We start from the raw sequence: 16346 nt of genomic DNA on the forward strand, positions 1-16346 counted from the left end.
CTTCATATAATTTAGTGTGAGGTCAGCTGAATGCATATCTAAGTTTCCCATCCGAATTTACGTTATTACTAGAGGTAGGATAGCCAAGGTGCCGCTCATTGTTCCATTGTTGTAAATCCTTTGTAAAAAAGGTTCGGCAAACCTTTAACAATGCATTTACAACATTTGAACCGGGCTTTAGTTATTACTACTACTCGCCACCGGTGTCGCGTCGATAGCTCACACACACACTAACAGACATTTGTTTACGTTTTCACATTTGACATTTGACGTGTGTGCATTGATACCGCGACATATATAATCCATTAATGAGTCAGTGTTCACTTTTCTTCGAAGCCGCTGATATAGCTGAACGCATATCTAACATCTACTGCCCCTCCTCTATCATGTCCAACTTTTCTAAAGAATACAAACATAACCCCGTGGGTTCCACATCAGATGACGGCTTATCCATAAAGCTTTTTGCCGGGATGGATTTCATTGTATGCTGGTCTAACAAATTCAAGGTGGATCGTTTCCAAGTCGATAAACATTCCCGTGATTGGGTTCCACTGATTTCAATGCTATTTTCATAGTATAGTGGATGTGGTGGAGGCAGTTCAACAGCATGCTGCATTTTTATATGAAAGAGGTGGAAAAATGACTAGTATGATCAAGGTAATGAATATTATGAAAATGAACATTTTATAAAGCTTCTTCTTCTTGTTAATGCCTTGTCCGCATCCGGACGTTGGCGACCACCTCGTCGATTATTTGAATATATCCGCATCGGTCTGCAGCGGCTCGGAACAGTCTTCGGCGCTCATATCGGTCCACATGCGCATGTTTCGAAGCCAAGATAACTTTTTCCTGCCAATCCATTTTTTTCCTTCTATTTTCCCCATGGTTATCAAACGGAGAAATTCGTATTTTGGACCCCGTATCATGTGTCCGAGGTACTCCATCTTTCTCCGCTTGATGACAGAAACAAGTTCCCTGCCTCTCCCCATCATGCCGAGGACAGCTTCGTTTGATATCTTTTTGGTCCACGGAATCTTCAGCATACGCCTATAGACCCACATCTCAAAAGCTTCAATGCGGCTGATCATCTTGGTTTTCAGAGTCCACGTCTCACATCCGTGTAGTAATACTGTCCAGACGTAGCTCTTCGCGAATCTCAACCGCGTATGAAGATTGAGATGCTTGTTTGTAAGCGCCGCCTACATTTTTACAAATGCTGTTCTAGCCATCTCGATGCGGATTCTTAGATCTTCATCTGGGTCCATCTCTTCATTCAGCCAGGTACCCAGGTATTTGAATCTTTTTACTCTTTCTATCACCTCTCCATCCAAGGTTAGATTCCCGGTGTCTGTTTGCATTCTATCTACTATCATAAATTTTGTCTTCTTTAGATTTATGCGCAGACCTCTTCGATTGCTTTATTGATGTACACGGTCTAGAGATCTTTGCAGGTCTGCTAAATTTTCAGCGGCTAGTGCCGTGTCATCAGCATATCTTATATTGGTGATCGTCTCGCCACCCACCTTGATGCCCTCCGCCTCTTGGAGAGCATCGTGGAAGATGGATTCGGTGTAGGTGTTAAAAAGAGTAGGTGATAGGATGCATCCTTGCCTGACGCCCCGTTCTATAGGAATCTCATCAGTGAATTGATCATCGACACGTACTACTGCAGTCTGATTCCAATAAATATTTCGTAGCAATCTGACATCTCTGTCATCCAGGCCAATATTTTTTAATGTTTCCATCAGGCGAGCGTGTTGGACACGGTCAAAGGCCTTTTCAAAGTCTATAAAGCAGATGTACACAGGTTTACGGACTTCTCTGCATCTTTGGAGTAGTGTTTTCATACAGAAAAGGGCCTCTCGGGTACCCAAGCCTTGTCTGAACCCAAACTGCCCTCTGCTAATCGCCTCTTCACACCGTGAGTAAATTCTGCCCTGTATTATCTTTAGTAGGATCTTCAATGTGTGACTCATTAGGCTAATTATTCTGAAGTCGCTACACGTCCTCGCGTTACTCTTTTTGGGCAACGGGATAAATATGGATTGTAACCAATCGCTAGGTACTTCGCCTGATAAATATATTTTATTGAAGAGTTTTGTTAGATCTTCTATGTTATCGTCGTCCAATAACTTGAGAAATTCGGCAGGAATCAGATCCGGTCCAGTAGCTTTCCGACTCTTTGCTAGTTTTATAGCATGCTCCACTTCGGATTTCAATATATATGGTCCCGTTTCTGGATCTTCAATATGCCCTCCGGTTTCTCTATTGTCTTTAAAGAGCAATTTTGTGTACTCGGTCCATTCTGATTTCTTCTCATCCATATTTAAAATGATTTTTCCATTTTTATTCCTAAGGAGTATGAAATCTTTTTTTCTGAATGATCCTGTTGCTTCTTTTAGTTTTTTATGTACGTTAAATTCGTCGTGTTTTTCTTGTAATTTTTCAATTTCGTTACATTTATTTTCCATCCATTTTTCTTTGATTTCTTTAATTTTCCTTTGAATTTGGCGGTGAATATTTTTATATTGTGTTGGATTATTATGTTTGTGTTTTCTACGTTCTTCCATTAAATGTATAATTTCATCCGTCATCCAAGGTTGTTTTTTATTAATTATTTGATTTGTTTCAAGAAACTTTTTCCCAGATTGGGTCATTGCTGATTTTATACCTTCCCACTTTAAGTTTACATTACTATTTTCTTCAATACATTTTTGTTTAAAATTTTTATTGAGATCTTTTGTAAATTGTTCGTGGATCGTAAGATTTTTAAGCAGCTCTAAATCCAATCTTGGTTTAGGTTTTGATGCTCTTAAAAACTTTTTCAGTCTTATCTTCAATTTCCCACAAAGTAGATTATGATCGGATGCCACGTCTGCACCAGGGTAGGTTTTCACCGATTTTATACTATTTTTAAATCTACTGTTTATCAAAATAAAGTCAATTTGGTTTCGCACAATATTATCAGGACAGTCCATTGGGGATTTCCATGTGTATAATCTTCTTTTAGGTAGCTTAAAGAAAGTATTCAAGATAAAATACTGCTCTTCTTGGCAAAACTGAACTAGTCTGTCTCCTCTCTCATTTCTTTCTCCAAGTCCGAAGCGACCAGTTATACCCATTGTTTCTTCGTCTCCAACTTTGGCGTTGAAATCTCCCATTATAATGTTAACATCATGTTTTTTCGTATATGTCATCAATTCTTTGATTTGTTGATAAAATTCTTCAATATCATTTTCTTCTTTATCGAAAGTGGGGGCATACACTTGTATTATGTTAACATTTATAGGTTTTCCTCCTAATTGTATCATCATGACTCGTTCAGATAACGGAATAAAGTTTCTCACACTTTTACTGATGTCGTCTTCCAGAAGCACAGCAACACCATTCTTATGAGTGCCGTCAAGCGATCCCGAGTAGTAAGTCGTATATCCATTGCAATGCATCGTTTTTCCTGCTCCAGGCCATCTAGCTTCGCTTATGCCGAGCATCTGTATTTGTTTTTTTTTCATTTCTATTTGCAGATTTTCAATTTTACCTGCTTGATACATGGTCCTAACGTTCCATGTACCAATTTTTCGTATGTTCACCACTTTGAGTCCGGGGATTCTTAGCACCCCTGTCCCATTGAAGGGACGCCGGAGACTCGGGGCCGTGGTTTTAGGTTTTCTCTTCATGGTGGTTATACTAGGGATATGAGAGCACAGTAGTTTTCCCCAAACTTTCTGCTCCGCAGAATTCAAACCGATTGGGTGGCTGCCACGTCGCTTTGAATCTTCCATCTTTTGCCGTTTTAGTATATTGCATATATTTCCGCCGTGGATGGTACTGACAGAGCTGCTGCCCACTGCCAGGGAATTTTTTATGGAGTTTCCTTCTCTATGAAAGATGTTACGGTACCTTTCAAAACCGGGTTGTGCTTTTGTTAAGCGGCGGCAGTTACTCGCCGCTGACCTGAGACCGTCATAGTGTTGTGTGACATTTTATAGAATGAAACTTACCACGGATTCACTCATCACCAATCTTATCTCAGCGCTCCTTGTCCAGGACCACCATGTCGCCATGGCAGTGGACTACAAGAGTCGTTCCCCTATTTGCAACTTGGGGACCTGAGCGGTTGCATGGAGCTCTGCTCTGAGCTTAGTAATTACTCCGTGCGGACGGACGTGTGTTTCCATTTATGATATATTTACATATATTGACAGTTTATTCACAATCATAATATTTATGAAATTAGTACCAAACAATAACGTTAACGTTGAGTACAAGTATCCAATATATTAAATTATCAACATTAAATAAAATTCACACTCAATATTAAATAATCAATTATGAAATAATTCAACATTGAAATATAAACCATTCAACACTCAATATTAAATATGAAATAATTCAACGTTAAATATTATCAATACTATTGAAGAGTATTCAGAGGTAAGTGGAGTCAGGTCGAGGTACAAGAAAACACGCAGGCAGGTTCCAAGTCTTTATTGCTGCTCGTCCGGTGGAGGTCAGGATCCGAATGCCCCCGAGTAGTAGTGGGTAATATTTTATAGATAGTTCCATGGAGTTTACTCCATGCCTATCGATCTAGCGAATTATCTGGGATCCGATTCGCGGTGATGTTGTGGTGCGGGCTGGCGGCTGCTCGCATTGCTGATTTGGATGGCTAGAACACTAAGCATAGGTTAGTGCATTAACTATGGGATACTGTTACGGTTAGTATGGTTAGTTTTATATTTAGAGGCTATAGTATTATGTTAGTGGTTTGGTTAACTTAACTTATGGTTACTGTTGTCATAATATATATTTACAGATTAATTCTATCTATCCTAGTTTAGCCTATACCCATCTTCAAGATGTCGATGGGCCTTTGATTGATCGTGAGTTTGGTCTCACCGAGGGAATTTATAAGAGGGTTGTCTATCTTGCCGAGAGACTTGAAGTAGTTCACGGCAAGTTTGTGTACGTGTTTGTCAAGGTGGTCAATGTTTAGGTCATTGTGAATTATAGTGTTTCTTGTGTACCAGTCGTAGTTGCCCGCGGCACGCAAGAATTTGTTTTGAACTGTCTGTAGTTTGAGTATGGATGTATTGGAGATGGTAGTGTGAGCCCACACGGGGCTCGCGTACGTGATTTGTGGGCGGATGATAGATTTATACAGCAAGCACTTGTTTTTAAGCGAGAGCTTGCTGTTGGGTTTGCATAGTGGGTAAAGCTTTGACGCAACTGCCCTAGCTCTGCGCACCGCGTTAGTGATGTGGGGTCTCCAGGTTAATTTGCGGTCGATTATTACCCCCAGGTAGCGGGTAGACGTGGTCCAGTTGACTGGTTGGTCGTTTATAATGACTGGCTTGGCTGGTTTGCACCGTTTTTTGCGTCTGGAGAAGAATATTGCCTGACTTTTATCCGGGTTGATTTTCATCAGCCATTTATCGTACCACGCTACCAGTTGGTCCGAGTACTTCTGGAGGGCGAGTGAGACTCCCTTGGGGCCGACGGAGCTCGCTAAGATGGCCGTGTCATCGGCGTACTGTGCGATGTTTGTGTACCTATGTGTAGGAGTGGGTATGTCGTGTGTGTAAAGGTTAAATAGCGTGGGGCCGAGGATGGAGCCTTGGGGTACGCCAGCGGAGATGCCTCGCTGAGTTGAAATGCGGTCCTTGAGTTTGACCTGAAATCTCCTTTCTCTTAGGAAGGATGCGATGGATCGTATTGAGTGGGGGGTGATGTTGGCAGCAATCATTTTGTAAAGGAGGCCAGAGTGCCAGACTTTATCGAAAGCTTTGGAAATGTCTAGGAAGATTGCTCCAGTAGACATGTTGTGGTCGAAGCCGTCTATAACGGTTTCAACAACTCTGTGAATCTGGTGAACGGCAGAATGTTGGGGTCTAAAACCAAATTGTGTTTTGGGAAGAAGGTCAATTTTTGCGATTTCGCTGTTGAGATTTGAGATTAGGATCCGTTCCAGGATCTTACTCAGTGAGGATAGCAAGCTGATTGGTCGGTAACTTGTTGCGAGGGAGGGGTTCGAGTAGGGTTTTCTGATGAGAATGACATTAGCGAGTTTCCATTGACTCGGAAAATAGCAGATTCTGTTGGTGGCATTTAGTATAGCTGTGAGTGCAGCGATGGCTTTTTGAGGGAGTTCTTTTAGAGCTTTGTTGGAGATTCCGTCAGGGCCAGGGGCCTTTTTGGCGGCGATGCTTTTGATAATATTTTGGACTTCAAGCGGCGAAGTGGCGACAATGGGTACTGGGGCTGGGTTTTCGAGGTAGCTATTGACGGAGCTTTCAACCATTTGGCAAAAGTCGCTTTGCAGATTAGAGTTTGAGAGCGAGAATTGGTCCTGGAGACTGTCAGCTAGGGCTTCCGCTTTATCGGCGGTGGAGTAGACAAAATTATCTCCAACTTTGATCCTGTCGATCCTATTGCCGTTGCTTCTGAAGATTTTTGACAGTTTCCAGAAACCGTTATGTCCGTCTTCTAGCGCTCTGAGTTTGGTATCCCAGTTGTCGTTTCGTAGTTGCCATAAGGCGTTTTTAACGTCTTGTTGAAGTCTGTTCATTCGCTGTTTGAGGATTGGGTCCTTGTTTCTTTGGAATGCCTTCCTAGCTCTATTCTTAAGGCGAATAAGATCGCGAATGTCGGGTGGTAAAGCTTGCGGGTGCAGGGGAGAGTGGGGAGTGGTGGTGGTGCTGGCTTCTAGGGCTGACTGTATTTCGTCAGTGAGTACGTTAATAGCCGAGTCTATCTCTTGGGTGGTGTGAATCGAGTGGGGGTAAGTGACGGTGTGATGAAGGAGAGTTGAGAATTTCTCCCAAGATATGGTACTTCGGAGGATGGGGTTTATAGTTACAGGGGTGTTGGTGAGTTCTAGTATGACCGGGTGATGGTCGGAAGAGAGATCATTTACTACAGTCAAGGACTGCGCACCTGGAAAATTTTGAGTAAGAACGATGTCTAAGATATCAGGTCTACCTTTGAAGTTAATGGGGATTCTTGTGGGTTCATCTGGGGCCGTGACGGAGACTTTTGGGTTTGAGAGTTGGGAATAACTAAGGAGAATTTTCCCATTATTGTTAGTGGCTCGACTGTTCCATCTGGAATGTTTGGCGTTAAGGTCGCCTGCGGCAATGGTGGCTTTGTTGGTGTTGAATATGTTGTCTAAGTCGGTGGTGAGTAAGTGTTGATTTGGAGGGTTGTAGACTGCGTGGAGGATGAGTGGGGTGCCGGTGTTGGTCCAAACTTCTACCGACGTCAGTTCTATTCCTGTGGTGATCGGCCGCGGGGCCAAGTTGTGTTGGATCGTGTGTTTGATGAATATGGCAGTGCCGCCGGCGGCTTTGCCTATTCTGTCGTTTCTGTATGTAGTGTAGTTTGAGAAGTGTAGTCTATTACCGGGTTTGAGCCAAGTTTCGTTTACTAGTGCGATATCAATGGAGTGTTGGAGCAGAAATTGCTCGAATTCGACACGCTTGCAGAGTATGCTGCAAGCGTTCCAGTAAACGATCTTGAGGTAACAAGTCATTTTTTCTGTCGGGTGAGCATGATCAGGATGGCATTTATCGACTCAATGGACTGTTCGATTTTGCTCATCCGATTTGAAAGGTCTTGGTTTTGATTTGGGTTCCAGCTGGTGTTGATGTTGGTTTGTTGGGTGGGTGGGGTTAGGGGAGGAAAATTTGTGTCTACGTGTCTTTATTGCGGTACGTTGGTCTTCTTTGGTTGGGGGTGGGAGGGGTTGACGCACAGTCAGTGGTCAAATGGGGTCCTGCACATTTGATGCATAAGGGGGCGACATTGCAGTTGTAGGAGCCATGTCCAAAGCCTTGGCAGCGGTGGCACTGCGGTACAGTGTCACCACGACGAAGTGATTCGATGCGAACCAGTTGGCCGAAAATGCTGGAGAGGTTGAATAATTTCTTCCCCTCTTCGTCGCGTGTGGTCTCGACTGTGAACATGGGCATGTTGCGCTTGTCACGTCGTGATTTCATGACGGTGGCTTTACTGGCTTTATAGCCAAGTTTGGCCAGCTCGGCGAGGACTTCCGATTCGGAGTAGTTGGGGTTAATGCCTCTAATGACTACTTTGAGCGGTTTGTCTTCCGTTAGAGGGTGGGCATAAAACTGAAATTGTTGCTCTTGGAGCAATTTCGTGATTTTACGGTAATCATCGATGGTGAGAGGGGAGATTTTTACTCTGTTTTCAGAGTAGACGGCCGTGAACTTGTAGTTATGTTGGTTGAGTTTCCTTTGAACTGCCTTGTAGTCCGATGGCAACCTAAGGAAGATTGGAGCAACCTTTGCTCTTTGGACATTTTGTGAAGGAGTGTCAGAGACGGTATTTCCAGATGGGTGAGCGGGGCTTGTGGTTTGAGGGGGTGCACGAATTTGTGCTGTGCGAGGGGTTTGGGGCGTATTTGCCGACGGGGCGCTGGGGGCCGCTTGTTGGGTGGGCACGTCGCGAGTTGGACGCTTTTGTGTAACATTCCTGTTACGGATTATGCCAACCGGGAATAAGTAGTCTTCCGGTTGTGGTGCCGGGGTTTTTGTAAGTGCGGGTACAGCTGCTGATGCAGGTGGGGACTTGGCAGTGGCGGTAACCTCCATTTTGTTGGAGTTGGATTCGGAATCGAAATCGGGGTCGGAGTCGAGTTCCGCGAGTGGCGCGTATCTGTTGCTATTGTGTGGGGGCGACTGTGGTTGTGTGCGTGTGGTGTTGGTAATGCCCCCGATCGAGAGCGTACCATTCTTATATCATAGAGCGCTCAGCGCATACACGTATTATCATTGGTCAAGGAGTCTGGTGCAGTCATTGGCCGCAACGCCCGACTCCACCATTGGTCGGCGTCACCATGACGTCACCGGTCTACGGGGCGTCTCTCTATGTAACGTTACACTCTCATTAATAAATCAATCGACGTTAATAATAAATTATTATCAAAAGAAATGTGATCGAAATTATGTGGGTAATTATGTAAATATGAAAATATTATAAATTTAAATTCCATTTAAAAACTAGATCATGAAAACGTGATCAGTGATCGATTCTGAGTTCGAATCAGTCAAAATCTCGAGTTCGAATTTTCGCATGATCACAAAACTTCATCTATTGTTACTACGTACATAGATAAAGTAAAAATATGAAATCAAGCATAGGTAATGATTCTGAATATGTACTAACTTGCGAGGCGCCAGAAGAGCTAAATACTCATCCCAGCACCTCCTCTTTAGCTCCAATTTAACACAAAATTCTACATACTTATCGGGACAACACACAAACACACGTCCGCACCGAGCTCGCTCAACCCGCGACATAAAGCTACATATTTTTTATTTTATTTTATTTTATTAATTGAAAAATCAACAGACAGGATGTACAGAGATAGGTATAAAAAAAACAAAAAGTAAATAAATAATATATGTAACATCCGAGTCCAATAATAGATTTTTACAAAAATGAAAAAGATAAATATAAGGAAAACAAATTAAAAAGTAAAGAATAAAGGCATGACAAAATATGTAGTACATTGCATAATTAAACTATAGTATTAAAATATTTGGAAAAGGTTATAAGATAGAATATAAGTAGAAATTGAAATTTACAAATATAAAACAAATGAAAAAGGTAAATACAAAATAAACAAATGAAAAGGAAAAGAATGAAAGCTATAATATGATTAAATAGCACATTACATAACTAAACTAAAGTATAAAAATAATGGAAATATTGGAAAAATAGAATACGAGAAAAAATGAATCAATCGGTCAATGAATTTATTATGTACATATGTACATAATAAAGCTACATATGTACATAATAAATTTAAAATTCTTTTCTTACAGAAAATATACATTCAATGTTAGACTATTCAATGTATAGGGAGAATAGGAGGCGCCAAAATTAAATTTATAGAAAATCCCTTTACTGTAAAAATCACAACTCCGCTAATGAAGAGAGACCAAACCATAATAACATTATATTTATTGACTCAACGTCATCCTGTGATTTGCAACAACACACCATAACTTTTGTTCTGACAGAAAGTATAGCCAGCGCTGTTCCATTAGCAGTTATCACTACTTAAGTCTAACAACTTTTGAGAATTTTTCAGCATTTGCTCTTTTGAAAGATTTCTGGGGAACATAAATCCAAAATATATAGTGACTGCCGATTCTCATACCGAACGCTTAGCTCTCACTAATGTTGTTAAGGATTTGGAGATGGATCTATGATTGGAGTTTTATTAGTGGATAGACAGATATTATATAGATTATTTAAAAATATAATTATTTCCAACTCATCCCATCTCATGAAGCTGAAATAAACTTTATTATATTTAATAGTTCAGAGGTATGCAGAAAATACTTAGACTGGTTTAAACTTTTGTTTTCCATAAAAATATTGTTTATTTATAGTTCCAAACTGACTAAAATATCACGATTAGATTATAACCTTGTTTTCACATTGTTCTACCAGAACTTAAAATTGATACATAATTTTTTTTGTGTATATGTATGTATCTTCATATTTTTTAAATTATGTATATATGTTTTTACCTTTTCTAAATAATTTATGTTTTACATATATTGTTTGTTTATAATGTTTTACCTTTATTACTTATTTATATTGTTAAAAGCAATTTTTCTAAAGATGTGTAATTCTCTGTTATTCTCATAATTACATATATGACTTAAATATTAATCAGCTAATCACTCACCATATAAAGTTTATCTCTTTTAATTCAAATAATTTAATAGTTCTAATCATTGTCTTTTACCTATTCTCTTGCGAAAAGTCCATTATCAATATTGTGTCTTAAAACTCATGAAAAGAATTCACCGAAGAACGGAGACATCTGATTTTTTTTTATTTGGTGATTCTTCAATGATTCAATGTTGAAATCACTTATTTCATGTGTTTTTTTTTGTGTTTTACATTAATGAATATATATTTTTTGTTACGATTGTTTTAAATGTTATTAAAATTATATTTTAATGCTTTTATATGAATAAATGCTATTCTGTTGCTTGAGTGGCCCGTATTTAAACCCAATTACCTGACTCTTATTTCAATTTAAAACCGAAAAATCAAGGTGGACGAGAAATGGTCAAGCATCAAAAAAAAAAAAAAAATAGCCAATGTTTGGGAATTCCGAGTCATATTATATTTACACGATCAATCATAAATTGGGATTTATTTCAGTGAATTAAGATTTCGAAACATACTTAAGTAATTATAACTCTATAAAATTGCACTATGATACAGTTATTTTCTTTCTTAAATATAACATGTAAATTAAAAAGCAGAAATAGTAGATTGTAAGCAGAATATACTACGATGACAATTCATATGTGTGTAGCGGCTGGCGAGCTTTTCAGAAATAAAATTATTTTGTGGAGCGAATAGCTTGTTACAGGGACGAGGAAGAGATGATAAAAATTATAACCATTATTCTCAAATGCTTATATTATATTTTCCAAATAGCAGTTTTGTGTAAACAAGATTTAGGTAGACAAGTTTTGAAAGGAGTATCTATACAATCAGAATGATATTTGACAGTTTAGATTTGAATAGGATGTGTGATTGTAGAGTGTTGAAACAATAGAGGTTTTATTTGTTTATTTAAGATATAGCCAAGCTTAATAACTAATTATATTCAATCACACAAATAATAATGTATTAATATATACACATACATTCACATATGTACATAGATACATACACACTGTTTGAGATGTTACCTTACAGCTACCATAAGTTTATCAATATTACAAGTATATTTGTAATTTCATCTGGCAGCTTATTATAAGTAACAACACTTCCATACATACACGTTTTTCCTACTCTTATTTAATTTTAAATTCTGTGATTTATTGCTACCTCTAATGCTATATTTATGTAAATGTAACCCTCTGTGGTGACCGCCGGGGTTCTGGCAGTACCAATGCGATCAGTCACACGGTCAGTCACCGTTTTGCGGGAAGCATTCTCTTCGTCAGAATAAACAACACCATCACTGTTGCACTCGCCTTCCCCCATACCTCTAATAAAATATCTATCGAAATACCTAGGTAACATTTTCTTATCTAACTTATAAATAAAAACCGACATATATATTTTCAGAGTATCATCAAATTTATTAAATACTTTAACACGGATCTTATACTAATATACCTATTTATGTGCATCTAAGATACTCTTCGTGGCTCTATTCTGTAATGTTTGTAGCCTATCTTAGCCTAGCCTACAGAAAAGATCCACAACACATAAAATGTGGTCGGACAATTGCATTATATATGATAACTGCCTCCATCACATCCACTATACTATGAAAATAGCATTGAAATCACTTGGAAACGATCCACCTTGAATTTGTTAGACCAGCATACAATGAAATCCATCCCGGCAAAAAGCTTTATGGATAAGCCGTCATCTGATGTGGAACCCATGGGGTTATGTTTGTATTCTTTATAAAAGTTGGACATGATAGAGGAGGGGCAGTAGATGTTAGATATGCGTTCAGCTATATCAGCGGCTTCGAAGAAAAGTGACTGACTGACTGACTCATGAATGGATTATATATATTTGGATTATATATATATACAAAAATGATACTCTATTATCATTTTTGTTTCTTATTTTAAATGTTTGAGCTTTTCTTTTTTTACCTATATGTGAAAATTATTAATGGTTTACTTAACATAATTATATTTTTTTTACTATCAATCTAATAAACTGTAAACTGTAAATTTTCCAAATAAATAAAATAAATAAATAAATAAAATATATGTCGCGGTAGGTATCAATGCACAAACGTCAAATGTCAAATGTAAAAACGTAAACAAATGTCTGTTAGTGTTTGTGTGTGAGCTATCGACGCGACACCGGTGGCGAGTACTAGTAATAGCGTAAATTCGGATGGGAAACTTAGATATGCAAACCGTCATGTAACGGCTATTGGCGACCGCTTTACCGCCATGTCGACAAAGAAAAATTCGAAAAAACTAGACTTACACAGCATAAAAAATCTACCAAATATTATTTCTAAACAAGTAATAGTGCTTTACATCGTAATTGTATCAATTAAAGAATTATAGAAACAAATTAAAAATGAAATGTACGTAAAAATTTCGTCCGTGGTGTGGAGCAGTTGGTGTTCATGCGTGCGCGAATCGAAGCAATGGCAGCGTTAACACTAGCGGTGGATACCGCGGTATTTGACGGCGTGGAAACATACAGCGTGTTCCAATTTTTCACCAATCGGCGAGCCGCACGACGCCCCTCCATAGCTCGGGCAGTACCCATAGGATTGCCTTGGGGGGATGTCGTCGATATTTCAGAGAGCGTGTCGCGAACATACTTACGACATTTGCTCGGCTCATTACTTTATTCAATTATCTTTCTATTTACCCGGCTTCGCTCGGTATTTGTAATATAAACCGCTTAAACATGGCCAATCTAATGTGGCAGCTCCCCAGGTACAAGGTGTGATACCGCTTCTTCTGTTATAACAAAATGCAGTGCATAACCATCACCTCATAACCACTTTATTGTTCAATTATCGTACTCTACTCATAACTGGTCATCTAAACACGCAACTTTTATTGTTCGCAGCACACCCACAACACAGCCTTCTACGAATCGAAACTCCAAGCGAGATGACATGACTAAACTACAAATATCAGAATGTCAATATTGAAGTACCTACCTAGTTCGTTTTGTGACCCTCATTTATTAAAAAATGTTGCTAATTTATTGAAAAATGTGATTTTCAGGAAAGAGTTGAAAAAAATAGAGCAATCTAAAAGGTCGGGCTGCGGAGCTGATGAGATATATATATGTATATACCATCATCCTCGACATTTCACGAACTGAGCTTTTTGGCCAACGTAGAAAAACCCGTGCTGACTATGGTAATCATCTTGATTATATTACTACTTTTGGAAAATAATTTATTTATTAGGTACTATTCGACCACATCAACTTTAGTCTCGGCCCGATGATAGTAATTCGACAATGGACTGAAAACAACATTAAACACCATGAAGATGGCATGAGGGCGAAATCAGACAGCGGTGAATGTGGGACGTGGTTTTTTTAGATACATATTAGAAAAAACGTGGCATTCATCGAACGCGTACATGGGATAGTTTAGAATTTTATAAAGAAAATAAGAAACTTTTGAATCAAATTAGCAGTGTATAAATAAATATAGCAACAGAGGTGATGAAATTGAGTGAGAATGAAGATGATTAAATTCAACAATTAATTTTTAAGCGCACTTTTTAAGTTCCTAACTACATATGTATATTCCGGTTATTATGAAAGTGGAATAAGTCATATAATATTTCCTTTGAGATAATTGGACTTTTGTGTAAATTTGTTTTAAAAATTATTGTGATACCTTAGCCTTATGGGGGTCTACGTGACGAGCCGGAATCTGATATTACCGAAAACGCAAAGATCGAAAATATCAAAGAAATATCAAAAAAAGAGGGTGCATGGTAAATGGTACATACTCACGGTATGACCGGGCTTATACATATAATCTTTTCCCGCACAATTATAAAGAAAATTGTAAAATAAACATTTTTTTGTTAAATGTTCTCTTTTTTGGTCCATGACACTTGGCAACCCTAGCTTATGGTGATTTTCGATGATAGTGCGATATAACTAGAGGTAGGATAGTCACAGTGCTATACATTGTTGTAAATCCTTTGTAAAAAAGGTTCCGCAAACCTTTAACAATGCATTTACAACCTTTGAACAATACGCGGCACCTTCTGGGTCCGGTGACTAGATATAACCATGTCTTTGAATATATGTGTAACGTACGCCCCCGCAGCCGAAGGAGTGGGGGGAAACTACCCCCGCCCTCGGATGCTGGGGAGTGGGAGAAAGTACCGCTACTTTCTCAGCTATAAAAGAAGCGCCCTTTCCTTCGGAAGTCGAGTCGGACCACAGCTTTCTCTGAGAACTGTCGTTTCCTTTAGACTCCCATCTCTGCTGGTCTTTCCCTGTTCAGTCAAAGCCACCCACTTCACCCCACGTTACACTGGTGTCAGAAGTGTTTGACCTGAGCCGCAAAAGGAATACACCACGCAAAGATGCCCCCAAAAAGGAGACAGGCATCTCCTCACCAGTTGGACGATCCATCACGTGTGGAACGTCTGGAGGAGCAGATGGCGCGACTCGTCGCGCTTCTCGAGAGGGACACCACAACACGCACGCCAGCGATTCCGGCAAGCCCTTCAACGAGGGTCCCAGCGGTTCCGGCGAGCACACTGAGTCCCTCGTCATCAGTATGCAGAAACGACGCTACTCCACGACCTGTCACCGACCCCATGCTAGGAAGCACCATCCACAAGCAACCGACCGAGCTTCCTGTTTTCGACGGAACGGGCGACGTAGAACGATTCATCCGCGAATTTGAAATCGTGTCACGAGCCCTACGCTGCGAACCGACGGCAAACTCACTCATTCTCGCTCTACGAGGTCAAGCGAGAATATTCCTCATCGACGAAGTACCGAAAGAAGCGTACGAAGCGTACGAGGAGCTGAGGGAGAGGCTGGTGAAGCGCTTCAAATCTTCGCCACACCCGTACGACGCATTCCGTGACCTAATTTCCCCGTCGATCCGCAACAACGACGACATAGAAGCTCGGTTCGCGGACATCCGTCGAAAAAGGATGGAGGCCTTTCCAGAGCCTATCCCGTTGGACGTCCTGGACAAGATACTCCTCATATTGTCGTTTCACGACGAGGATATCCGCGCTGCCGTCTTCACGGCAGATCCGAAGACCCCACTGCAGGAGCTGTTACGGCTCGCAAAACACGCGAGGGATGCGAAACGGCTGAGGAGTCAAGGGAGGGGGGCGGCCAACAGACCAGCCCAAGACCACCAGCCTCACTTCAATACCGCAGCTCGAAACGCCAGCAGACCTCCCTGGCAAGCGGAGGGCCGTAACGGCAACAGACCGCCCTGGCAAGGGCAAAGGAACTGCCGAAACTGCGGAAGCCCACAATGTCGCGGGCGGAACTGTCCGAAGGTACGGGCAGTCGAGAACGCCTCCGACGAGGAAGAGGTGCGATCCCAGTCGGGAAAAGAATAATGGTCAGTTCCACACGGGCAGGACTGATCATCGAAAATGAAGAAAAGCCCGTCCCAGTGTTAGGGAGCGTCGGCGACTCACCTTTCGTATTGGACACCGAAGGCGAGATCGGAGGAGTACCATGTAGGGTACTGTTGGATACCGGGGCAAGCGTCTCCGTTATCTCCAGCAAACTGTTCGCCAAAATTCCCCGCGAACATAGAAAAAGGGTGAACGACAAAAGGGAAA

At 40.5% G+C, this 16346-nt stretch overlaps 1 long non-coding RNA gene across 1 annotated transcript; it reads left to right on the top strand.

The window, feature by feature from the left end:
* Positions 1 to 235: 235 nt before the first annotated feature.
* LOC143909571 (uncharacterized) lies at positions 236 to 11056 on the top strand. The gene is made up of 2 exons (XR_013260349.1): positions 236 to 657; positions 9849 to 11056. It is a non-coding gene; the product is annotated as an uncharacterized LOC143909571 (long non-coding RNA).
* Positions 11057 to 16346: the final 5290 nt, after the last annotated feature.

Source organism: Arctopsyche grandis, chromosome 3 (assembly GCF_051622035.1).
Source record: "Arctopsyche grandis isolate Sample6627 chromosome 3, ASM5162203v2, whole genome shotgun sequence".
Lineage (NCBI taxonomy): Eukaryota > Metazoa > Arthropoda > Insecta > Trichoptera > Hydropsychidae > Arctopsyche > Arctopsyche grandis.